Below are 25,626 nucleotides of genomic sequence, written 5' to 3'. Positions count from 1 at the left end.
TCACACACACACACACACACCATCACACACACACAGCGCGCACACACACATACACGTGACGCGCACACAATCACACATTAATGTGTGCCCACACACATTCACACACTTAATAGGCCTCTTCTACGTCCTTTAAAAAGCGTTTGATGGAATTCAGATCAGGGTTTCACAGGGATCCATGGAGGACACATTAATAGATGTCGCCAATTAATCTGGGTCTCCGGCATCAAACGGAGTCAGTGGAATGATGTAAATGAAATGGCTTTTGAATCAGACCCGTAATTTAGAACTTGAGGAAAAGTGGCCTTTGACGAGGTTGTCTGACAGAAGTTGGGAGTCAAGAGCCGGGTGCGCATGCTGCAGCCGCTCCAGTTAATTAAAAGGCCATTGTGAGACGCTAACACTTTAAAGATTGGGTCTTCCCATTTAAGTCCCTCTGTCTCTCCCTCTCTCGACAGTTTAAAGATCCGCGTTCGCGTCTTAAAGCTAGATTGATCTGTCTTTAACTTCCCGGAAGATCGCATTTAAGTCCGTCGGATAATCAGGCTGGAACGCGGGCGGAAGGGAACGTTGGCGGTAATTGAAATCTAACCAAAGAGACGTGGCCGTGAGGGTTTTTTCTAATTAGCCGCACGCTCGCGCAGTGAGACGGCCCCTCGGCCGAGGCGGACGGCGGGGCGGAACACGGCGCCTCTCTGTTGGAAATGCCAGAGTCGGTGTTGGGGAAGTGTGTTCGGCGCGACGCGACAGTGAGGAGCAGCGTGGAGCAGCGAGGAGACGCACAGAGCCATCTGTTTACATTTACAGCGCTCAGACTTTTATTAAAAGAAATATTCAAAGGGCACAGCGAGAAATATCAGGCGCAGCAGGAAGCTACAAGCAAATGTTAGAGCCGGCATGAGCAGAATCAGCAAGTGCTCAGGCCTGGAAGGCCAGGCCGAATACCAAGTGATCCTTACAGTACGCATAGCGTGCGCTTTACAACATGCACATGTATGTCCACAAGCACTGGCACAGTCTCTGTCACACACGCACGCATGCACACATACACACACACACGCACACATGCATACACACACACACACACATACACACACAAACACACACACGCACACATACACACACACACACACACATACTCACACACACACACACACACATGCACACACAAACACGCACACATACACACACACACACACACACACATACACACACAAACACACACACGCACACATACATACACACACAAACACACACACGCACACATACTCACACACACACACACATACACACACACACACACACACACACGCACACATACTCACACACACTCACACACACAAACAAACACACCCACACACGCGTGAACGCACAAACACACGCACACATACTCACATGCGCACACACATACATACACACGGACAAGCAAGGGCACATATCCGTCTAAGCCTACATGCACACAGTAACACACAGGTGCGCACACACACACACACACACACACACACAAGCTGTTTTATTTATTTGTGTCATTCCCCTGCTGGGCCAATGAATGCGAGGCGTTTGGGTTCAGAATGTGATGCATCATAAATCAGAAAGCCTGCACACAAAGCCGCAAGGCCACTGCCGGCTAGAAAACTCTCTGTAGTTCTGGCCAGACACTAGCCACTAGTGTTTACTGTTAACAGACATGCAATATGCCACAATCAACCATATTTAGTGAAGCTGGGTTTATCCTTATATGCATGTCTCTAGTGTTAGACCTGGATTAAGACATCTAGAGGGAGGAATGCTCCAAGTGTTTCAGAGGCTTCAAAAAGCAAGTGCATAGTTGAGGCGTCAGCCATAGTAATGCACCTGTCCTACTGTCCTCTTTGTTGCTCTGATCTGATAATTTAGCTTTCTGGAGTATTAGCATGAGCATATAACTTCAGCACTGTATCATATATTTGAATCAGGACTTCAGTTTATTTTGTATTGCATTGTTGTATGGTTGCAAGAGTGGCTGAGGGGTCACAAATGTGGGTCTTCCACTCCTCACTTTAACTAGCTAGCCAGCAGAGGCTGATCATTTGCAGTGTCTGTCTTCCACTGCTTGCTAATGTTAGTTAAGCTGTCAACTGCAAAACTCACACTTAGCTAGTTTGATAGCAATCTAACTAGCACAAACTACTGGTAAACTAGTCTGTTATCCCATATTTTACACATAAAGGGAACACGGGAAATTTGCAAAGTGGATTATTACTACAGCTTGATGTTATTCCATGTTCAGAAATTATCTGAGAAAGTAAATGTGTTCTTTTTGAGATCAGCCAACTTTGAAAGATCCGTCTGAAATACCCACCAAAAGTGAGAAGAGAACACTGGAAGTTGTTTTTCTACCCTGAGCAAACATGGCTTGTTTTTTTTATGTCAAGCTGAGTTGTTATATAGTGCAGTATAGAGTGGTACTTAAGAATATAGAAAGGGGTAGAAAGGGTGTGGAAGGGGGTTACGGGTTCAAATTTCTCATAGACCTTTGTTCTGCCATGGTGTGCAGAGAGGGCTAATTTAAGGTGCCTAAGGGCCAGAGTGGGCTTGCTGGGCCTTTTCATTAAATTTGATAATTTCCTAATTACTTTCTCATTGTCCTGGAGACAGTAGAATAGGCTGGTTGCCAGTCTCATGGGTACTTATGGTAAAAATTTATGGTACTCAAACCACTAAAATTTTAATTTGTACCTTTCCAACTTCAAAGTTCTTCTACAGTTTAATTCTGATATTTAGCACAGATTTGAGAAAACACTTTGTACTGGACACATTTCTGGCAATAGAGTTTTTGTCAATATAATGAGTTATATTGTTGAAAGTGTTGAACTTGAAGGAATTGCTCTGGAAAGCACGTTCATGGACTTCCAGCTATCCACAGTATATCTGCAGAATTTAAAGCACCTGCAGGGGTTTAAATTAAATAGTCTTACCTGCAGGAAGCTTGCCTTTGAGATATAAAGCTTTAATGTGTTTCCAATCCCATATAACACGCATTGATTTCTGTTATGCCTATATGTGTATTCTTAAGAAAAAGCAAAGGAACTGTGCGGGCGTGTGTGCGAGCGCAAGTGTGTGCGTGCAAGTGTGTGTGCGTGCGAGCGAGTGTCTGTGAGTGTGAGTGTGTGTGCTCTTCAGGGACATCAGCGGCCACTGAAAGCAGAGCTGCCCATTGTTTGTCTGGCCGGAGCTTTCCAGGGTCAGCGAGCCTGACTTTTTCCCCCTTAAATCAATATGAGTCATCTCTTTTCGGACGCCCGCTCACTCCCGTTATCAGAAAAGGAGCTCCCAAGGTCGATGTGGGATTGACTCACTGCCGGTTTGTCTTCTCTCTGCAAGCAGGCCTGGGACGTGGACTGCTGTGAACCTCTCCAGCGCCTGCAAATGTGCAGGCCCAAATGACATCACTGCAGCTCGTGATGTCATTGGAGCAGGCAACAGCACCGCGGAATAGATGTGTTCAGGATCTGGTGGAAGCGACATTTCAGACATTTTTGACTGAGCAGTGATGTGCGGAGTCAGGATGGATGTTGTTGGGGTTGCGGAGGAGGGGGTTGGGTTCATATTGTGAGTGGCATTTATGGGCAGTTCACTAGAAGCAATGGCAGTTGTCATGCTATCATTTTTCAAAATGGCCGTTTTTAAGAAAGGGCAGTTGTGCACTGTGTAGGTTGTATCATACTTAATGTATGGGTGTGCATATACTGGGGGGTAATAGGTTGGACCTTTGGTACGTTTCGTTCCTTGTTTAATGGACAGAGTACATTCACTGCGGATTATGAATGTCATAAAAGCCCCAGTGCTCTCCCTATCCTGCCACTGGCCATTTGGAAGGCCCAAAGTGGAAGTCAGTAAGTGCAGGCGAGTGTCTGTGTTTATATTCATAATTTTCTAGAGAGATTGAAAAGGGAGGAGGGGAAAATGAAGTTCGCAGAGGGTGAAAACACAACTTCAGAAGTTGGGGAAAGTGCTGCGATCCCCTCTGGTCTCAGGAGAGCCACTTAAAGATAATTTGTGTCAATAAGTAAAGAGCAGCTGGGAGGTTCAGCAAAACAGTTTAATGCGTTTGGAGCCGGTGGGCCGACTGGTATAAAACCAAGGGGCCGGGCATTAAAGGGGAGTCTCTCTCTCTCTCTCTCTCTCACTCACTGTTTCTCTCTCTCTCTCACTCACTCCCTGACTTTATCTCTCTCACTCGCTCACTGTTTCTCTCTCTCTCTCTCTCACTGTTTCTCTCTCTCTCTCACTCGCTCACTTGGAGCAGAGTGTTTTTGTGTATACACACACACACACACGTGTGTGCCAGACAGCCTGGTGCAGACGCGTTTATGAACGAGCTGTGGTGCAGTTTGTGAGCGTAGAGCGCATTCATTCTGTTATTGAGAGCCCTGTGTACACTGATGAGGCTTTCCATTTGCAGTCCCCAAGGATGCCTCTCCCCCAATCTTTTTCTTTTTTTTTTTGTCTTGGGCTTATGTTTTGTTTGCTTTGGAAGAATTGCAGCAAACCCCCCGGTCCAACCTCCACCCCCCCCCACCTCCCTTCAAAAAGAAGAGCAATCTTTGCAACGCTGTCTTGCTCTGTGTTTTATCTGTGTTGTACTGCATATACACAGGGACAGATAATGGAACTATGAAATTTTAGCATGCGTAAGCATGCGCAAAAAAGTGCACGAATTCCCACATTAGACATTCCACTTAACCATGACATTTAATTTCACCCAGGGAAGGCCGGGTAATGGAATTGTTTATTAGGTGGCAGCTGTAAGACGGATTTCTCACACACAAGGTTGAGGCCCTTCCTCCTTTTAATCCCAGTAGCCTTTAAATTGGATGCTGCTGAACTGGGCCTGGCTTTTATTTTGCTTTGGCTTAGCGGATGTGGCTCTGAATCAGTAATGCCCCATCACAGGGTAAGAAGAGAAAAAAAGACACGTAATCATTCTGGGCACAAAGGTCCCTGTCCTGTCTTTGTCCTACAAAAAATAAAAGAACAGGAACTCCTTTAATTTTGCTCTGGTTTTAGAGCTAGAGGCTGAATTCAAATTCCAAACTGTGTACCCAAACACCTGGGTGAAACGAGGTAATGGGATGCGCTCGCTCCCTTTGCGCCTCTTCAGTGTGGGGTGACGGACCAGCCCACAGAGCCGCACAAGGCATTACGTTCATTTAGGGAACGCACTTATCCAGAGTGACGCAGGAAGTCAAACGCCTAAGTGCATTCAGTGGGTTAACAAGAGTGGCATCCATATTACAGGCCAGAATCAATAGCACTCTTTGAGCCAGCAACAGTCAAAGCAGGAAGCACTACAATCAGCCACGCTGACTGCCTTTATGTGCAAAGTAACACTCCAACATTAATATGAATATTTACATATTTCCATTGTGACATGGGTCATGTAAACGGATAGCCATGACCTGAATAAAACAGACTCTCAGTTTAAGTGTGGAATACTTAGTCACTTATGTGGAATGTACCTCCTACCCAGAAATATACTTGGGTCTGTATGGTCAATTTGCACAGAATCCTGGGTTATTTTAGGCTCCCTGACTTCTTGTTGTGACCAATCTAAAAAGCTTGTTTTTGTCTATTGGTTCTGAAGGTTATGAATATGTGGTTTATGTGCAGAAGAAAAAAAACCACCACAGTGATGTTTAAAAAAAAAAAAAAAACCAGAGAATATATAATGAGGATGAATGTTCACAATAAACAGACCAACAAAAAACACAATATAATAATAGTATAAAAGTGAGTTTTCCCCTAAACTGAGATAGCAGTGAATTGTTTTTTAAAGGACTTATTTGGGATACTGTGAAGACCACATTTACAGGAATATCAATGGCCGCCATATTTCTTTGCGCATGTTAGAAGGGTATTTGGAATGGGACTGTGACCAGGATAAGGACCGTTACCCGGGTGATCGTGTGCGTTTAACCGTGCTCTCGGTCCTGGTGACCGTGCTCAGCCGGCCTGTTGGCACATGCAGGGGTAGGCCTTAAGTCTGCGTCTCTGAAAGGCTGGGCATATGGCATTTTGGGGCTCATTAATATGCGTAGACACGCCTCGTCGGTCTGTGTGAAGGGTCACCTCTGTTCCGCACCTGTCTGGCAGTGTGCGGAGACCTGACTTGTGGAAAGTACTAGAAGGCCTGGCGATTAAGGTTAAAGGGAAGCAATAACGAAATGCAGATAGTGTTGCTGCACTTAACATGGTGCCAAACAGCCACACAAGTAGCAGTGTTAAAGACGCGTTTTCAGTGGCGGTATGAGTGGTTTGGGGCCAAGGTTCAGGCAGTCATACTTTCGTTATGTAATGCAATGTTTCTTTTTTCAATTTCACACTTTTTTCAGTGTCATTTAGAGGACTAAATAACCAAAACGCACTGTTTTTCATTTGCACGGAAATATAATTGTATAAAAGAAAGATAGTCTATCAAATTCAAAGTGCTTTATTAGCATGACAAAATTTGCATTGCCAAAGCATGAAACATCAGGACAAACAGTAATAGAATAATGTAACTCTATCCATATTGCCAACTTTGTAATTAAATGTATCTCCGAAAAGGTAACCTTACAGCAAGCGAGAAAACATATTTATTCCTGAATTACAGTACATTAGAGCAGTTTTAGTCGCATGGTATTTGAGAACACTGAACACTGACCCCAGGACACTGACAGTGCACAATTCATGGTGAAAGCTTTCTATGTATCAGCATCACAAAAAAATACCAAATACTTGTACCCTCTGGCATACGTTTTTTAGACACCAAAACTTCAACCCCCTCCAAATTGCCAGTGTTTGCCGAGGGAGTTTCTAAACCCCCTGTGCACGGGCACATGGCTGCTTGGGCCTGACTGGCAGTGCCCATTTACCAAGCGACACCCTGTGCGAATGGCCAGGACGAGATTGAGTGGCAGGGCTGGGCTCTGCTGTGAAGTTTCCTGCGTGTGGGCCCCCTCCCCCGCCCCCCCAGCCAGCGCTTCCGCAGAATGAAAGGCAAACACATGAAGGTATTATTAGCACCTTTAGTGCTCTCTGCCTGCACGTTTGCCTTTATAAGACCTGCGCATAATGGATCTCAGCATATTCATTAGGCACGGGGGGGCGGTGGAGTGCGGCTCCTGTGCGCTGCGTGCTCGGGGCGGGGGGGGGGAGGCAGAGCGAGACGGAGATCAAACAGAAGAGATGCATTCTCTCGCCCTTGATCTGCTCTCCCATCCACGCTGTGTTTTCCGTGACCGTTTTTTAAAATTTGGTACACGTGCGCTATTGGGGTCAGACCGCGGAGGCACGCCCGTCCTCTGGAGCCCTTTACGCTCTGTCAGAGGAGGGGGCGGGGGAATCGAGGCCAAGCGCCTGTTTTTCAATCAAGATGTCCTAGCCTTGATGAAGCCGTGGAGTTCAGATAAGGAGCCGAGCTCCAGGCCAGAAAGGGACGCTTCCGCAGATCTCTCTAGCGTTCCAGTTTTGGCGCATCTTTCCGATTGGCTCAGGCAGTTTTTGTGCGCGATGAAGGATACTTTAGACACGGAGGTTTCTGGAGTCCCGATTCTTTACTGTGACAGATATGAGGGCATTCACGGTCTAAAGCAGGAAAATCCACTTCTAGCAACAGCACAGCAGCTTGGGCAGCGATGTTATGTCTCCAGCGGTTGTGCTTGAGTGTATTTCCTAGGGGCTCAAGGAAATTGTGGGGTGGCTTCCTATACTGCTGGAGAACTGAGGCGGAAAAAAGTACCAGCACAACAAAACTGACATTTACGTTTATAATGGTGAATAAACTTTATGAAATGGATCTGTACTTATGTACGGCCTCTGGAAACACTGCGTCTTTCCACAAGCTGCTTTGGAGCTGTACTTGCTTTTACACCTCAGACCCCTGAAAGCTCTGACACCTGCCGCTGGAAAGCCCGCAGGTCGGGAGAAAGTTCTGGAAGTGTCTAAAAAGTCTTTCCCCGTACACAAAGGCTGTCTGGACCGACTGAAAAACATAAGCTGGAACTGAAATGACACCGTAAGAAAAACCTCAGAAAGCGAACGACGCCTTTATGACTGGCGGTGAATGAGTTTTTTTTGTCGTCGGTTGGTTTCGCTCCGGCAGGTAGATTACGCTGCCCGGCTGGGGAGCGGCGTAGGCGCCGGGGGAATGAGGCACGCGGGCGGCCTGTCAAAGCGGCTCGGCGGCGGCGCGTGTCACCGGCGGGGAGGGACAGGAAAGGCGGGCGCGGCCGCTCCGAGGGACAATCGCCCGCTGAAAGCCCAATCAGCTCCCCTTTATTCTCACGCCTCTATTCAGCCATTACGCTCCTGCTCGCCGCGGCCCTGCTCCCGTGTGTGCCTGCCAGCAAACCCTGATTGTGCCTTCGCCAGAGGCAAACCTTGTGAGGACAAATGAAATCAATTTCTCTTCACTTCCTAATACTGGCCAATCAGCCTGCCGGGGAAGGAGGCCGCGACGCCGGGAGTACGCTCGCGGAAACAAACTCCGGCTGGTTCCTGCGAAACCCGGATGACGTAAGACGGCGCGTCCGCGGGGAGAGAACGGAACTCCGCGTCGACTTCGGCCGCCGCGGGGTGCGGCTCCCCGCTGGCTGAGATGGGCGAGATGTTCGCACGGCGACGTCAGCGCGGAGTCTGAGACATCCGTCTGCGCGCCAGTCTCGGGCGGCTGCGTTGGCGGCGTCCTGTCGCGCCGTCTTCTCCCTGCTCTTCAGACGCTGCCTCCTCATAAGTAGCAGCGTAGGGGTTTCGGGCTTCTTGGGGTGACAGAATATTATTGCGCAGATAGCCCTCTGCTATCTACCCACCCACGCCCCCTCCCTGCTCAGAGGGGCTCCTGCCAATCATCCTGCCATTACGTGCTGGGGGATAGAGCTGGTCCCTCGCTTTGATAGGTACGATAAGCATCTTCACCCGAAACTGCTTGTGTTAAGCGAGTGACCATGGAAGGCCTTGGTTAGAGTAGGGTCAGGGTACCGTGGTTACGGCAATGAGAATGATTCAGTAGCTGCTCCACTTTTTCTGGATGAGGGTAAAGCCCCCCCAAAACCCCGCTAAAAAACGGTCATTTACAGTTGAAATAAAGCTTGTCTTAAAACGAAAACAAATAAATAACAAATCTGCAACACTTAAAAAAACAAAACAAATCCAATTAGACAAATTTCTGAAGACCGCAAAATGCTTGTGCATTTTTTCCTTAAGACAGAGTCAACCTCAATACATGTTATTTTGTTCTTTGTTTTGATCCAAAGCAGAATTGCAAAAACAGTTTACAAAGGAGGCTGAGGAGGGGAATAAAGCCTAGCGGTGGTGTATTAGAAACACAGCAGGTATCTCATAAGTCCACGATTTGTTTCTTTAAAGAACTACCTGGCAGCCAGAATGACTTGAATCCCATGAACTTGTCGACAGCTTCAGATCAATGCAACCCATTAAAACAAGCCAGGGAGAGACTGCCTTTTCATGTTAATGACATATTGGAAAAGATAATTAGCCTTATTTACATAAAGTAACACCAGCCTGTCAGGAGTAGAGGGGACAGGAGAGGAGAGTGGAACAAAGGCAAATGATCAAGGAACAAAACTACTCTCACGTCGAGGTAAAAAGCCTCTGGGGAAGAGAGGAGAAAAATAACCCACCGAGACATCAAAGCCAAAAGAACGTCAGATATCTCAGTGTCAGCGTACGCACGCAGCGCACACGGCTGCTTTAACCGCGTAAAAACAAACAAAGCAAAAAAACACGACTATTAAAAGCCGGCTTTGGACAGGAAGGGTGGGTCTCGCCTCGACAGCGGGTGGAGGAAGCGCTTTGTCTCGCGCGTTTGTAACTGCTCAGAAACACCTGAGCTGTGTTCATAAACGCAGGCCGTCCGCGCTGTTTAAGGGAGCTGGCTTTTCCGATGGCCCCAAACAAATCCGAGCGGCCATTTTGTGCGGCGCGCGATTGCGGACTGCCTGCTTCCGGGGGGGAGATTCTCAGAACCGTGTGCAAATTGTAATCTGGACACAGACACAGGTTACGCACATTGTGATGGAAACACTGACTGCACACACAAATTCCCCACACCAACAGATCACACGCATTGTACAGCGTGTTCCTCAGACAAAAGCATGTATTGTATGTTTCTTGCACAAATACCAATTACAGCACACGTCTTGGTGCCCTGGTATATTTTTCACACAAAGAAAGATTGCAGCAAATTATTGGCTGAAATTCTCACGCGCAAAAAAAAGAGGAGAAGTAATGCGAGGAGTCCAGCCTAGGTGTCGCCTTGTTAGTTTTGGCTCTTGAGCGTTTTTAATGAGGATGTGAAGAAGATGAATGCATCCGGCCTCATCAGCGCGGGCGCTCCAGCTCCGCGTGGAAGAGGCAGGAGAGCTCTTCAGCCCTCTCTCGTTAGGCTGTGGAGTGGCGGTGTTTCTGTTTCTAATGAAAGGAAACAAGATAATCCAGCGAGCATGTCCAATCCTTTTATTTATTTATATATTTGTCTTTTCTTCGCTGATGTTCTTTCGCTGATGTTTTTCCCGTGCCGCCGGAAGAAGAACTGGTAGAGCGAGTGTGCGAGACGGGGAGAGAGAGAGAGAACCTCGTGCCCGCTTTCTGACGGCAGCGCTGTCGCGAGCGCTTGAAAATAAAACCAACTTGATGAACTTCCTGCCCAAAGCTTTTAAGCTGCTTTGCTCTTCGTTGTGAAAAACAACGTCTGTGGCTAACTGTGGCATTTTGTACGGCCGTGGGCTGACGGCAAAGCTTCTCAGGGTGGCCTCCTTGCTGTTATTGTCCTTAAATCCACACAATACTTCTGTTTGACCCATTCTACATTCATCCTTTCCCTTCTGGAACAACCATGGCTTGATAGCAAAGTCATTCTATTGCAAGATAAACCAAGCGAACTAGTTATAAGCCGTAGATGCATAAATATGTATGAGTAACATCAAATACTTGCAGTGATATCCACTGTGAGCTACTGGAAGAAAGGGCACTGTTCGTGAAAATCTATATGTACAGACACGCACGCGCACTGACAGGATTGACGTTGGCTCAGAAGAAGTATGCCAGTTGGTAAATGTCAGTTGATTGGTTGAGTGGTTTGAGTGGACGGGGGTCAGGGGTTCAGGGGCTGATTCAGTCACGTGTAATATCCAGCTCCAGAATGAAAGGCTGACACGTGGACAAATGAGTGTGCAGCTGATGATCAGCCACTCCAGCGAGTCCTAGAGAGAGAAAGAGAGGGGGAGTGTGGGGAGAGAGGGAGCCTGCGCTTCTCTGTAGCTGCGACTCCTACTTAATCGCAGAAGTACCACAATTTATTTACAGGCTGTTTTCGTGAACAGGTTTTTCTTTCTGCAGCCTCATTACATTGCAGAGGGTTTTTGTTCCATCTGTGCCCCCCCCCCCTTACTATCATGGTATGGGCTGAAAATACATGTTTTTTCTCTCTTGATAATTTATTCTATAATTATGGAAAACATTGAGAGCAGAAAGGATCTTCTTTACTTCACCCCCTGCTCCTTTAAGGAACTTTAGAGTGGAACCTTTTGAAGTTATGGCCAGTTAGCTGAACCTTGAAGCTGGAAGTAGCACGAACAGTTGTGCCTGTAAATCTATTTTAATCATCACTGATGCACAGAGAAGTGAGAATTAAATTGAAACATGTCACACTTTCATTGATTAAAGTGAAAGGACCATGTCTTGGCACAATTGCTAAAGAATACAATTTATGAAAGTCTTCACTGTTTCACATAATGAATGGTTATCAACTTGAACTAAGAATTTCTGTTGCACAATGCAAGTAGTCTTTTTTTTTTTTAAAGCGACTTATTTAAGTGTATGAATTCAGTCAGTTCTGGTAAAATTTTTAAAACTGGTTTATTTTCATTTCACTTTCCAAGCTAGACAGAATTCTAAACCATCTCCACTCCCTAAGATTTTAAGTATAATAAATGAGTGAACGAACATAACGAATGCAGATGCTTCCAGGTATATTGCATGATGAAATTAAGCAATTAACATCCTATCATGCTCTGTGACATGACAATGCCCTTTGATATGCACTTATTGTATGTCTCTTTGGATAAAAGCGTCTGGCAAATAAGTGTAATGTAATGTTTCCTTTTGCCATCTTGATCCAAAATCGAGGATCACTCATTTAGTTTCCTTTCATTTGTCTGTGTGTGTGTGTGTGTGTGTGTGTATATATATATAATTTAGAACAACAACATAATGAAAGAATGCAGTTTAAAGGAAGGCAGCACGGTTGTCTTACAGCTTCTCTTAGCACCTCTGATCTGTAGAGACAGGCAGTTCCACGGTCTAGGAGAATAAAAGGAAAAGTAAACTTCACCTGCTCTTCTGTAATGAACTTCAGTCTGGCATCCGCAGATCTGTTTCATAGACGGCGCTGACCCCAGACGCTCTCTGCCGCGCGGGGAAAAGGGAACTACAGCGAGCGATCTGACCACTTCTGCCAAGTTTCAGCCAGTGTTATGCTATAGGTCAGTGGCTGAATTGGTTGAGTTGCTGCCTCCAATCAGAGCCTGAGTTCAGGATTCAACAGAAAAAGGAACTTGCCATTGATTTATTAGCAAAGCACATCTTTGCAGTTTGGGTGGAATGATCTGGTATCATAGTGTAGTGTCAGGCTAATGGTACAGTAAGGTCATGTGGTCGGTTACAGAGATTTACTTTGTGTGGAGATTAAATGAGGTCCTGAGTTGGTTAATTCTTTTTAAAGAATCTGTGTGGAGAGAGGGAGGTAGAGGCGATAGAAATAAAGGGAGAGAGGAGAACAGGAGGCAGGGTAGAAAAGGGAACAAGGGGGAAAGAGGGAGATGGAATGAGAGAAACAGAGAATAAAGAGAGAGAGAGTAGGTGGGAGAGGAAGAGTGACAGATGGAGACAGTGCACAAACACACACACTATAATTAGACGAGCATCTATAGCTCGAGGCTTTCTATATGGGATTCAACAAGTATTCGCAGCATGCTTTTCCCCCGTAATGTGCTTCTGAAAGCTCCGTTCTGCTGTGAGTCACAGTGTGCAGAGGCTTGCGATCTGGAGATGGTGCAGTTTCACACCAATCAGGCGTGCCTGTGTAACATGTTCTGGGGCTCGGGGAACCGCTCACAACACAAGTTCAGACGAGGAGTGCTGCTAACCGCGTGAAGCCGTAGCACGGCTACGCCCTACGCCACCGCTACCCGCGCCGATGTCACAGATACAGGCAGGAGCCCGGGATTCGTTTCATTACGCGGAGTCTCCCATGTCTCGAGTTCTGTCGCCGAGCCGACGCGGGGACGGGGTTGTTGTCATGGAAGCGCGTGCGGTGGGCGGGCTCTCTGTCAGGCTTCTGTGGGAAAGGCGTGGTGCCGATGGCTGTGAAACATGAAAATGAGAGCGTGAAGGCAGCTGCATATCAACGGGGTTCCTGCTCACCAGTCTAATGGCTCCTTGCTGAGCGGGCTCTGCTGGGCTTCTGTCTTCACATGTTCATTCCTCATGTGGCTACCGTCTCAGACAGCAGTGCTGGAGGGTCACAGTGCCTGCAGGTCCCCAGATCTCGCCAGCACTGCTGCCCTCCAGGACTACACAGGGGCTTCTTCCCAGAAACGAGGAGTCCTCTCCATGCAAGCTGACGTCACGCTTGCCCGAGGTCTTAGCTGGTCTTCCTTTGGCCTTGCGTCAGAGGCCCTTATATGATTGACTTTGTGTCGTGCAGTATCTGGTGAGCTTGGCCTGTAAGCATTGTGCCCCGGAGCAGGGTATTTATGTGAGGAAGCAGGCTGGGAAATGGAGTCCTGAAAGCCCGGTTGGGACACTGGAAGGGAGGTAATGGTGGTGCCATTTCTAAGTTTTGAAAATGATTTACATCAGGGTGAAACCCCTTGAGAGGTACTGTTTCATTTTTATGGTGGTCTTTGCAGAATCCCTTCCCTCCACGTTCTTATTAAAGGAATAAAGTAGAACAAATTGTCATCAATTTTTTTGTGCAAAACTACAAAAAAGTGTCCCACTTGGTAAAATATAGAGCGCGCTGCCATATGCCATGGTAAATAAGTTATCGCAAACATGTTCTTCTACTCTGTCTGTTTTTTTTTATATATATATTTTATTTTTATTTTTTCTTTTATTTTTTTTTTTTAATTTGCAAAATTTAGTCTTCCACAATCCCTAGTCCCTGGATTACCACACATGTTTAAGTCTTTATTTAATGTTGGAATCTATCAAATAGTAATGCCTGAGGCTTGCCAGCATATATAATTGAAGTCATTCCAAACGGAACATTCTAGAGTAGGAGGCCTGGTGGGGTTGGGGGAGGGGTGTTTTGGCTGGTGATTTCAGTCCGCTGTATTGCTGTCGTTGTCAATACCGTCAGTGCCCCAGGCCCTGTTAGCGCTGAGCACCGCCTCGAACCGCAGCGGCAGTCTATCGAGCCCCATCGCCGTGTCAACCGCGCCAGCTCTCCGTCGGAATTCAGATGCCTGCCAACCCCCCCCCCCCCCCCCAGCCTCCCCAGCGCATTGCAGGTCACGGTTTTTACACCTCTCCAATAGCAATCTCTAGAATAACGATTATTTGTGTCTTTCCTCCCCAATTGCCTTAATTGGCCATTAGAAACAAAACACTGATTTCATTTCCCTTCCGTTTTGGCTGATGACACCGATCTCTCTTTCTCCCTCTCCCTCCCTCCCTCTCTCCCTCCCTCTCTCTCCCCCTCCTTGCTTTTCCTAAGTGCGATATGAAGGCGCACAGTGCCGTCGGAGTGCCGTTTGAGCTCTGGAGATCGAGCACGGCGGAGCGGAGCAAACAAGACTTTGATAGCGGGTAGGGAGAAAAAAAAATGAAAGGAAATAAAAACAGAAGAAAACACAAGTTCAGGCGCTGATTGTGCTATTCAGATGGGGGAGCTGAGGAGACGTTTTTTGGCTGTGATTGCAGAGCAGAATTCAGTTGTTTTGATGAACCTTTATTTTGGGAACATCGCGTCAGCACTCGAGCCCATTCTCAGAGCTGTTTGCGGCGTGTCAACCTGTAATTCCGCACGCTTTCCTGGAGAAGGGAAATCAGAGGCAGAGTGGGCCGGGGGCGGCGCTTCCCACACCCCTGAATGAAGGATATCAAACGGGGGTGTGCGACGGCGACGCCTGTTCCGCCAGGGAACCAGCAGGGGGCGCTTGACCTGCTCCACCCGCCCAGTCTAAAGCTCAGTACAATAAGCCTGCCTGCTAAGTGTACAGTGTGCAGCCAGCATTTTCACACCTAGTCACAATGACCAGTTTTTGTTTTTAAGGACATGGACAAAATGTAAGGGGTTATAACTCAATAACAGAAAGCAAGAAGAATATTAAACTATGGAAGAAGCAGATGAATGATGATAAGGTGTAATGATGGATTGATTTTTCTCTAACACCCTACATCTTCTTTGAAAGTGCTTGAGTAGTTGTGGCGTGGGAGAGGGAGGGGGGGTTGTGGGTAGAGAAGACCGCCACCGATGCGTGGCACCCATTTGTGTGATGTGTGTGGCCATTTTGAGCCACAGGTACAGTATAGGTTCAGCATCTGAACTTTGATAAGGACCAGGTGTTTTAATCACATTCACACAATGCGTGCTGCTTTGGAGCCAGTATTGCTCCAAGTAATTCTGTCCCATTCATAATACCATCACAATGAACAGAAGGAGCGCACCGTTTTCACCCTTCATCAAAAAAGGAATCGGGATCCTGGATTAGCCCATTACCATTAAAATGATTTTAATGGCATATGTACATGGAAATGTAAACAGGCAAATGTAGAGCTACATCGATGCGTATGACAACTTCAGAAATGTACGGAAATGCTGCTTTGGTGATAACACTGAGATGATGATTGGGTGACAGGAGAGGAGTGCTGTGGCTTTGAGTGGGGAGTGTGTTTGATTAGACCGCCGCAGAACTCTCAGCGTGTACCTGTTATAAACAGCGCCAGCACCAGCCCACCCACATCAAAGCGCCTCTAATTAGATGAGCCAAGCGATGTGTAGGATAATAGGCCTGCCGCTCGTCCGGGGGCAGGGGGGGCCGGGGGGGTGCGCTTTCGGGACGGGGTCCGCTCCTCTTTCATCTGGAGGGCCACTCCCGCGCCTCCCATTAACAGGCTGGCGGTAAGGCGCGAAGAGCTCCTCTCCATATGCAGCACTGTGGGGCGACGGCGGGGGGGATTAGAACATCCAACCCGCAGAGGCCTCTGTGTGGGAGCACACCTCCTGCTCCAGGACTCTGTCTGGAGCCCACTTCCTGATGGGCGGGGCCCCCTTCACACGTTAAAGCACGGGGTCCTGCTGAGGGCCAATCTGGAGATGGATAGATAGATAGATAGACACAGAGAGAGAGAGAGAGAGAGAGGATGGGGTGGGGGAAGATTGAAATAAACTGATAGTGGAGGAGAGAAAGAAAAAGATGGAGGAAGAGAGCTAGATGGAGAGAGATTGAGTGAGATGGAGAAGGAAGAGGATAAAAAGGCAGGGAGAGGGACGAGAGGGAGCTTGTATATGCATTTGGGTTAGATGTTAAATAGTACCTTTGTGAGGTAATGTGGCACGATCTTTTCATCACACACAAATTACAGCACTGCTTCACAGAGGCGTGGGAAGAGTCCTTCTATTCAGTGTGTCGTATGGAAAAAAAAATCACTGCAAAAAAGCGCCATTTATTTCTTTATTTCGAGTGTCAAGACTGTTGTTTATTATTTTCTCAAACACTCTATTGGAATTATTTTCCTCTTGACTCTTGCTGTTGACTCATTTTTGCAGAGAATTGCTTTTATACAGTTGTGTAGTTTTTTTTGTTTTTTTTATTTTCTATTTATTTTTTCTGAACATATTTTTATATGTAGATGGAAACTGGCAACAATGAACCGAACAGTACACAGTACAGATGCAGCGTTTGGGATGGGGGGGAGGTGCGGGGCAGGACTGGGGTGGAGGACGGTTTTTGGGGGACAGGTGTTGCGGCGATGCCGGTGTGGGAAGCGGGAGCGGGCACTGCGTCAGAACTTAAAGCCGCGGCGTCCCTCTGAAGCGCGGTGCGTCATGTGACAGCTGCCGGAGCGCGGGGTCAGAACAGCGAACGCGACGGAAAGGACCGCACTGGGTGCGTCGTGCGCGTGTGACAGATGTTCATGTGATGTGTTCACAAGGCCTTGTTCTGTTCACAGGGTGGTTTTTTTATTCATGTTTTTTCTGCAGTGTGCAGATGGCTTTACACTTATAAAGAGATTTCAGTGCTTTGCTCTGAAAAAAGGGCATGAAATTCCAGAATGTGAACTTGGCAGCGCTGGATAGAGAGGGGGCTGCAGCAGCGTCTGAGGAAATGAGCACGCTCAAAATTGAATTTTAAAATGAGATGCTTTTGAAGTTTCAGCAGTCTCTCTTCTGCCAAGGCCTTTCTGTGTGTTGGCTTTTTCTTGTGTTCCTTCGTGCTGCTCAGGTGTTTGCGCACGGCGACCTCGGTGGCCCAACCGTTAAACGCCCCGCTGCACGTCCGTCCAGTTCAGGCTTAATTATTCATGAGATGGAATATTTATGTAAATTAGCTCCACGCTGCGTTTATGAGCCCGTCTGCGCGCTCCCTCCTGCTCTTCAGAAAGGATCCCGCCAGGCTGGACCTCCGCAGGAACGCGCCCCATTCGCCCGGCTCCACCGGCGCAGCGCTAACTTTTGCGCGGTACGGAGGAGGGGGGCCCCAGCTGAACTACCAATCCGCTCTCGGTCGGCTCCGTCGCCTCTAGCGGGTCACGCTTTGTGTGCGTGCTGCCGGCACGTCCAGCGAATGCCGTTCAGAGAACATGAAAGGCGCAGGAAAGCCGCTGACGCAGGTACGCCACAGGTTTGGCCTTTCATATTAAAGCCTCCGTCTGGAAACGTAGCCACCGCTTTCACAGTTAGCGGCGTGCTCGTGGTGCTCAGAGGAAATGGCCTAAGGTAACCTCAGGTCAGTATAGAAGACCGCTCTCTCCTCACCAGCGCCCCAGCTTTGAAGTAAAACACAAATGCTTGAGCTGCAACTGTGAATCATCTGTCATGTCTCCTTTGTTTCTAGAAAACGTACAAAGTATTTTTCACGCATTTAGTCTGGCCCAAGCGCAGCTGCAGTCAGGAGCGCAGCCGCAGTCAGGAGCGCAGCCGCAGTCAGGAGCGCAGCTGCAGTCAGGAGCGCAGCCGGCTCGCGTCTCACGCAGTCTCCCTCGGGAGTCGGGGGCGAGGTTTAAAATGACAAATTCTATTCCAGCGGCTTACGTGGAGGTAATGCAGGAAGGCCGGCTCAGGCTGCGCGCTTAATGAAGCGGGCTCATCTCTGCAGCGGGCGCACTGAGAGCGCGCACACCGCCGGCCAATCGGCTCAATTTGCGGCTGGAGCCAAGGTCAGAGGCCCGGGCCGCGTTCATACGCGCGGCGTGCGGCTGTCGAGCCCTCCCCCCACGCAGCGCACACAAACAAACCCCGCAGCCATCCGCCGCACACCTGGCTAATTAGAGGTCAGCTGTGCAGACAGCAGGCGGGGATCACTGTGGGCTGCTTCTGAGAGACGGAGCTCTGCAGTCACAGTGTGACTACCACCCCCGGCTCCCTTCCCACTGTGACTCACGTACACGCGCACACTCACACACATACACACAGAAATACACACACACACTCACGCACACACAGAAATACACACACACACTCACGCACACACACACACTCACACGCACACAGAAATACACACACACACTCGCACGCACACACACACACACACGCACACATGCTCGCACAGATATACACACACACGGATACACACTCGCGCACACACTCACGCACACACGCTCGCACAGATATACACACGGATACACACTCGCGCGCACACTCACACACACACACATGCGTATATATGCCTACATACTCACACACATGCATAAATGCACGCATATGTGCATACTCACATACAAGCGTACATGCACATGCATACATGCACACACAGCCCACTGCAAAAGAACTTCCCAGCGCCTCTTCCCCATCAGCCCCAATGCAGAATGGTCCTGGCTGCCGGTGTGTCCTGCTGGCCACGATGCTACAGATCCTTCACACTAACCAGATAGTGAGCTCCGTGCTCTCTCTCTAACCAGATAGTGAGCTCCGTGCTCTCTCACTAACCAGATAGTGAGCTCCGTGCTCTCTCACTAACCAGATAGTGAGCTCCGTGCTCTCTCACTAACCAGATAGTGAGCTCCGTGCTCTCTCTCTAACCAGATAGTGAGCTCCGTGCTCTCTCTCTAACCAGATAGTGAGCTCCGTGCTCTCTCTCTAACCAGATAGTGAGCTCCGTGCTCTCTCACTAACCAGATAGTGAGCTCCGTGCTCTCTCACTAACCAGATAGTGAGCTCCATGCTCTCTCTCTAACCAGATAGTGAGCTCCGTGCTCTCTCTCTAACCAGATAGTGAGCTCCGTGCTCTCTCTCTAACCAGATAGTGAGCTCCGTGCTCTCTCTCTAACCAGATAGTGAGCTCCGTGCTCTCTCTCTAACCAGATAGTGAGCTCCGTGCTCTCTCACTAACCAGATAGTGAGCTCCGTGCTCTCTCACTAACCAGATAGTGAGCTCCGTGCTCTCTCACTAACCAGATAGTGAGCTCCGTGCTCTCTCTCTAACCAGATAGTGAGCTCCGTGCTCTCTCTCTAACCAGATAGTGAGCTCCGTGCTCTCTCACTAACCAGATAGTGAGCTCCGTGCTCTCTCACTAACCAGATAGTGAGCTCTGTGCTCTCTCACTAACCAGATAGTGAGCTCCATGCTCTCTCACTAACCAGATAGTGAGCTCCGTGCTCTCTCACTAACCAGATAGTGAGCTCCGTGCTCTCTCACTAACCAGATAGTGAGCTCCGTGCTCTCTCACTAACCAGATAGTGAGCTCCGTGCTCTCTCACTAACCAGATAGTGAGCTCCGTGCTCTCTCACTAACCAGATAGTGAGCTCCGTGCTCTCTCACTAACCAGATAGTGAGCTCCGTGCTCTCTCACTAACCAGATAGTGAGCTCCGTGCTCTCTCCTAACCAGATAGTGAGCTCCGTGCTCTCTCTCTAACCAGATAGTGAGCTCCGTGCTCTCTCTCTAACCAGATAGTGAGCTCCTGCTCTCTCTCTAACCAGATAGTGAGCTCCGTGCTCTCTCACTAACCAGATAGTGAGCTCCGTGCTCTCTCACTAACCAGATAGTGAGCTCCTGCTCTCTCTCTAACCAGATAGTGAGCTCCGTGCTCTCTCACTAACCAGATAGTGAGCTCCGTGCTCTCTCACTAACCAGATAGTGAGCTTCGTGCTCTCTCTCTAACCAGATAGTGAGCTCCGTGCTCTCAGCACCAGTGGTTCCGCATGTCTGTCAGTGGAGCCGGAATGTTCCATTTCAGGTCTAATGTGGTCAGATGAATCATCCTTCAGTGGTTCTGTCTAGCAGTGAAGTGTGCCGGTAGCTCCTTAGTGGCGCCGTTTGGAGGTAATTATCTCCTTAGATGCCGTTGACTATTCAGTGACTCTTTTTCGTCCTCATTCCGTGTTAAAGCATTTCTCTCCTGCCCCAAGGGGCCTCTTCCAGGGTGATGTCGTCCCTATACGCAGAGCGCATGTGTGTTCACCTGCGGTTTATGAGGAACAGTGATGCTGTTCACGTTCCACAGCCTTCTCAGTCACCAGACCTTAACCCAACTTGGGACCAAGGCTTAGGCAGCGATCTCCGCCAGCGTTGTCCACGGAGTTGAGCTGATTGGCTTTGTTGTGGGAGAGCGGTGCCGCATCCATCCAGCAGAGCTCCAGATATGAGTGCAGTAGGTCCTAAGCTGTGGTGGGCACAAGCTGTTCAGGTAGCATTGTATCTGCCAGTGCCCTATTGAATGGCCTCCACCTGTAGCTGCAAAGTGAGAGCCTGAAAAAATCATTCAAAATAAAGCATGATGCAAGTAACAATTCCAGCAACTTATTCTGATTAAACCTGGTGTGTTAAAACTTACTTTCAAAGTTTTGAACAGTGTTTCTGGAAATGTATATATTATTATGGTAGGACGAAGGTGCGGAGAGCACTCTAATCATATACCAGATACCAGGTGTGCTCTTTCTGTAGATAGCACTCTAGTAATTACTGTAGTTAACTTTACTTTCCATAAGGACTGTCTTTCCTGTGGCAAACAAAAAGCTTGGAGTGGCAACAGAAGCCTGCACTCACATGGTCTCCAGAAGCAAGGACTGCAGATCATTCAGTGCTGGCTAAAATTGCTGTAGTTATAGTGTTTTCATTGTGCTCCATGAAAACTAACATTATCACTGTATCAAATCATCTATTCGTATGCCTAGTGGCTACCCAAAAGTAATGCTCATTGTTATGAATAAATCTCATCTTGGATACTCAGAAATCCTCCATTTGATGTATTCATACCCTGCCTCTCAGTGTGCTATGATTGAGGGAAGAAGGAAGGTTGAGGGAAGAAAATGACAGGGTCGCATCGAGGTAAAATGTGCGGATCCCTCCTTGTTAATGGCTAGAGACAGACCATAATTTTTGTGACAGTCCATTACATTAATTTAGCAGATGCTTTTATCCAGAGCCACTAACAATGTAGGAGAACATAAGTGCATTCATCCCATTTACATGAGTAATGGCGCCAGACCTGGCTAACGTTCTCAGACAGGCGAGTATGTACGTAGCATCGCTAAAGCACAAATGCAAATGAACCGCAGAGCAAGAACCTGAAACACGCACATTACATCCACAGCAAGTCCCAAGACAAAGAATCTGAACCTGATAAAGAATAATGATGATAAATAATAAAAAGATATTAGCCTGAACTAATATAACAGATGCGACCCAAAGCTGTTTCTCTGTGTTTTGGTGATATCTGTAAATCTTTGGCATCTGTGTTCTCGTGACAGTTAAGTGAATGTAATACGCCTTTGACAGTCATTTTGCTTAGTTATTACATCATTCAGTGATGGTTTTACATTATTCATCGAAAAAGTTCTTTCCCACCTGAATATGCCCTGGATAATGTTATTACACTAAGCGGGAAAAAGTTATTACATTATCCGTTCAACAGGTTTATTGCATTACCAGGTTTTATTACAAAAAAAGTTATTGCATTATAACAAGTTATTACATTATCCAGTGTTATTACATCATCCTTTGTTGTAGGGAGCACCAAGGACAATTTTTATACATGTATAATAAAGTCGGTAAGGCTCGAAGTGCTTATATTTAAATCACTGGAATGTCCTCTTACCATCTGTAACCTCCTAGAACACAGGAATCCGGTCTCAGCCATGGAGGGCCTCTGTAGCTGCAGGCTCAGCTACTGAATTCCACAAACGCTTGATTCCACACAAGGTCTTGATTGATGACAGTGACGAGCTGATGTGTTGAATCGGGTGTTCCAGTCCCAGAAAAGGCCCATGACCACAGCTTCTCAGGTCAGACTGGACACCGTGGTCCTGGGCCAAAGCCGTGCCGGGCGTGAGAAGGACCACTGGAGCCGCCCATCTGGCTCCTGTAGAGGATCTGTGTCGCTTCGCTGGCTGCTGGGGCGGACTGCCAAATAAGGACCCGATGAGTTTAATTTCCTGGTTCACAGATTAGCTCGGCTGATAGGGGCCTAATGATGTAAGACATCTCCTGGTTCCTGCTTAAGCCCTTATCACTTACCACCCTTCTGATGTTTGTGGCGATAACAAAGAGCCCGGCGCGTTCTGTGATTGATTAACTAATGAACCCTACCCTGAGACAATTAATTGGCGCCTGAATACGCAACATTCCAGATCCCACCCACCCCACACAAAAAAACTGTAAAGCAGCCGTTCGATTTAATTACCTGATAACCACCTGACCGAACACCTTGTTTGTACCAGCCCAAGGTTGCTTGTGCAATCAGTCCGACGGCTTTGTGTTTGTTTCTGCTCAATTCGGACCGGCCTGCCCGCTCGCTGCCTCGCATTGCGGTATGGCAGCGGGTACATGTCACCTGTCACCTGTCACAGACGCAGAGTAACTGAGCTCCTCTCCCCATTTACACAAAATGAGTGATTCACTGTGCACCGAAAAAAGAAATGCTAATATTTAACCTCCGTGTTGCTTATCTTGCTTCATTGTTATCTTTGTGTATCACACTTGTATCTACTTGAGCTTAATTCCGTAGATGAAGACGTGAGTGTGCATATGTTTAACTTAAGGAAGTTGATGCCTATCATGCAAATGTTAGCTGCAAGCCTGTTTCTTTTCTATGGCAGTAAGTTGGAGTGCAGATTAATAGGGACTGTTCTAATCTTAACCAGCTTCTTCACTGTTCAGCATTGTCTCCCCCTCTCTTCTGGTGGCAAACTGCATTTGAATACATTGTCTTCAGACTTCATTTGAATTTGAATACACTGTCTGTAAACTGCATTTGAATTTGAATACACTGTCTGTAAACTGCATTTGAATTTGAATACACTGTCTGCAAACTGCATTTGGATTTGAATACACTGTCTGCAAACTGCATTTGGATTTGAATACACTGTCTGTAAACTTCATATGAAATTAAATACATCCTACACTCTGTATTTAATTTGAATACATTGTTCTCACCTGCCTGTGGCTTCATGTATTCTCAAAATCATTTATTTGGTAAATACAAGGCATGCTTAAAATGCTTTAGATATGTTTTAACTTACTCTGTAATGGGCAGAATGCTGTTGGATTGAGCTCTGGTTGCATTGCGAAGTTGGCCAGATGATAACAGTGTGCCTAGCATGTGGAGTCTGAGATTTTGCGCATGTTATCGGGGATTGGACAGTGCTCCCCTCATTTCACCTGTATCTTGCTGATTGACCCACTGTTTGTCACAGGATGATCAGCGTACTGTTTTTCCCTTAGTCATCCATGAGGTTCTTTTCCAGCATGTCTCCAGCTTTACTTGGCCTAGCAGTAAAAGTTCATGGCTGTTCCTTGTATTTTTTCTTGTATGATGAACATTTAATGCACTCATGCTGGCCCTTGCCCTTTCTCTCCCTCTCTCGCCTCTTTGCTAAAGTATGTGAAGAGAGTGTCCTAGAGGAAGAGCCACGTAAGTCTTTTGAATGTGAAACCCCACAGTGTGATTAACCTCCTATGTAGAGGGATTACCTCTGTGTGGATAGAATATCCCAGTTCAGTGTGATTAACCCCTATGTAGAGGGATTACCTCTGTGTAGAGAGAATATCCCAGTACAGTGTGATTAACCCCCAATGTAGAGGGATTACCTCTGTGTGGAGAGAATATCCCAGTACAGTGTGTGATCTCACTGCATGGGGATTGATTCCATTGTATAGTGATTATCCCTGTGTACTGGGCGTATCACACTACCCCAGTATGATTATCCCAGTTACTACCTGAATCTAGTACGCTTATCCCCAAATAGAGTGGTTGTGTGATTACCTCAGTGTAGTGTTGTCGCAGTGCGTTGTACACCCTGTCCGGGCCCTGGCTTCAGTGCTTTGCTGTAACTGGCTGATTTCCCTGTTTGCTTTAAGACAGGCCTAAGGGGAAAGCTCGGCTGGAGCGTGTTTCTTTACTTTCACTGGTTTGATAAAGGTTATGCCTCAGTGTAAACATGCCCATGGAAAGGCTCTCTCTCTCTCTCTCTCTCTCGCTCTCTGTCTCTCTCTCTATCTATCTGTATTCCTGTGCTGTTCATGCTGTGTCGGCCTGTTTGGTTGCGAATGCTTCTTCTGAAAGCGCTAATGAAGCGAGACGTGGGAGGGGAGAAAAAGCTGCATGCGCGCACACACACACACACATATATATATCATGAATACGCAAACACATTACAGTACATTACAGGCATTTAGCAGACGCTCTTATCCAGAGCGACTTACACAACTTTTACATAGCATTTACATTGTATCCATTTATACAGCTGGATATATACTGAAGCAATTACGGTTAAGTACCTTGCTCAAGGGTACAACGACAGTGTCCTTACCCGGGAATCGAACCTCCGACCTTTCGGTTACAAGCCCAGTTCCTTACCCACTGTGCTACACTCCGTCCTCATGTGCGCACACAAACCCAAGAGTTTTTTTCCCCCTATTCTTTTTCCTCAAGTTTAAACTACCTGCTTTTTAAAGCTTTTAGCTCCTGTGCCTGGTGCAGCCTAGTAATTAGCACACCAGGCAATTACCCACAATCCAGTGGGAGTTCCCATTTTGTTCCCTTAATCTGGTGTCTTAAATAATTAAAGTTGCGTTGACCCCCTCCCCCCCCTCCCCCTAACATTGCTGTGCTGATGTGTACTAGAAGAGGTGAAAGGTTCCTGATTCTGTTTTTAACAGTAATCAAAGGAGAGAGCCAGCCGCAGCTACCCACGCTCTCCATTCTCAGTAATTACCGTGATATTGCATTAATTAACACCGCTGGGGCGCCATGTCCGTGCAGACTGCCATGGAGACCGCTCTGCAGGGCCGCGGGGGAAACGGGATTACTTCCAAAACCCAGTTTCTACCGCGCCTCTCTCTCTCCCTCCCTCCGCAGTGTTCTGCGTGTACATGGACACATGCGGGCGCGTGTGTCTTTAGAATACTCATCACATTGGGA

At 47.5% G+C, this 25,626-nt stretch overlaps 1 protein-coding gene across 1 annotated transcript in view; it reads left to right on the top strand.

Annotated features, from left to right (window-relative positions):
• Positions 1 to 25,626, top strand: part of LOC135240415 (protein diaphanous homolog 3-like) — a 343,268-nt gene that overhangs the window by 182,699 nt on the left and 134,943 nt on the right. The gene's annotated exons all lie outside the window — the stretch shown is intronic.

Source organism: Anguilla rostrata, chromosome 15 (genome assembly GCF_018555375.3).
Source record: "Anguilla rostrata isolate EN2019 chromosome 15, ASM1855537v3, whole genome shotgun sequence".
In the NCBI taxonomy this organism is placed as follows: domain Eukaryota; kingdom Metazoa; phylum Chordata; class Actinopteri; order Anguilliformes; family Anguillidae; genus Anguilla; species Anguilla rostrata.
The sequence above is the reverse complement of the archived record's forward strand: the minus strand, read 5'-3'. Positions and strand labels throughout refer to the sequence as shown.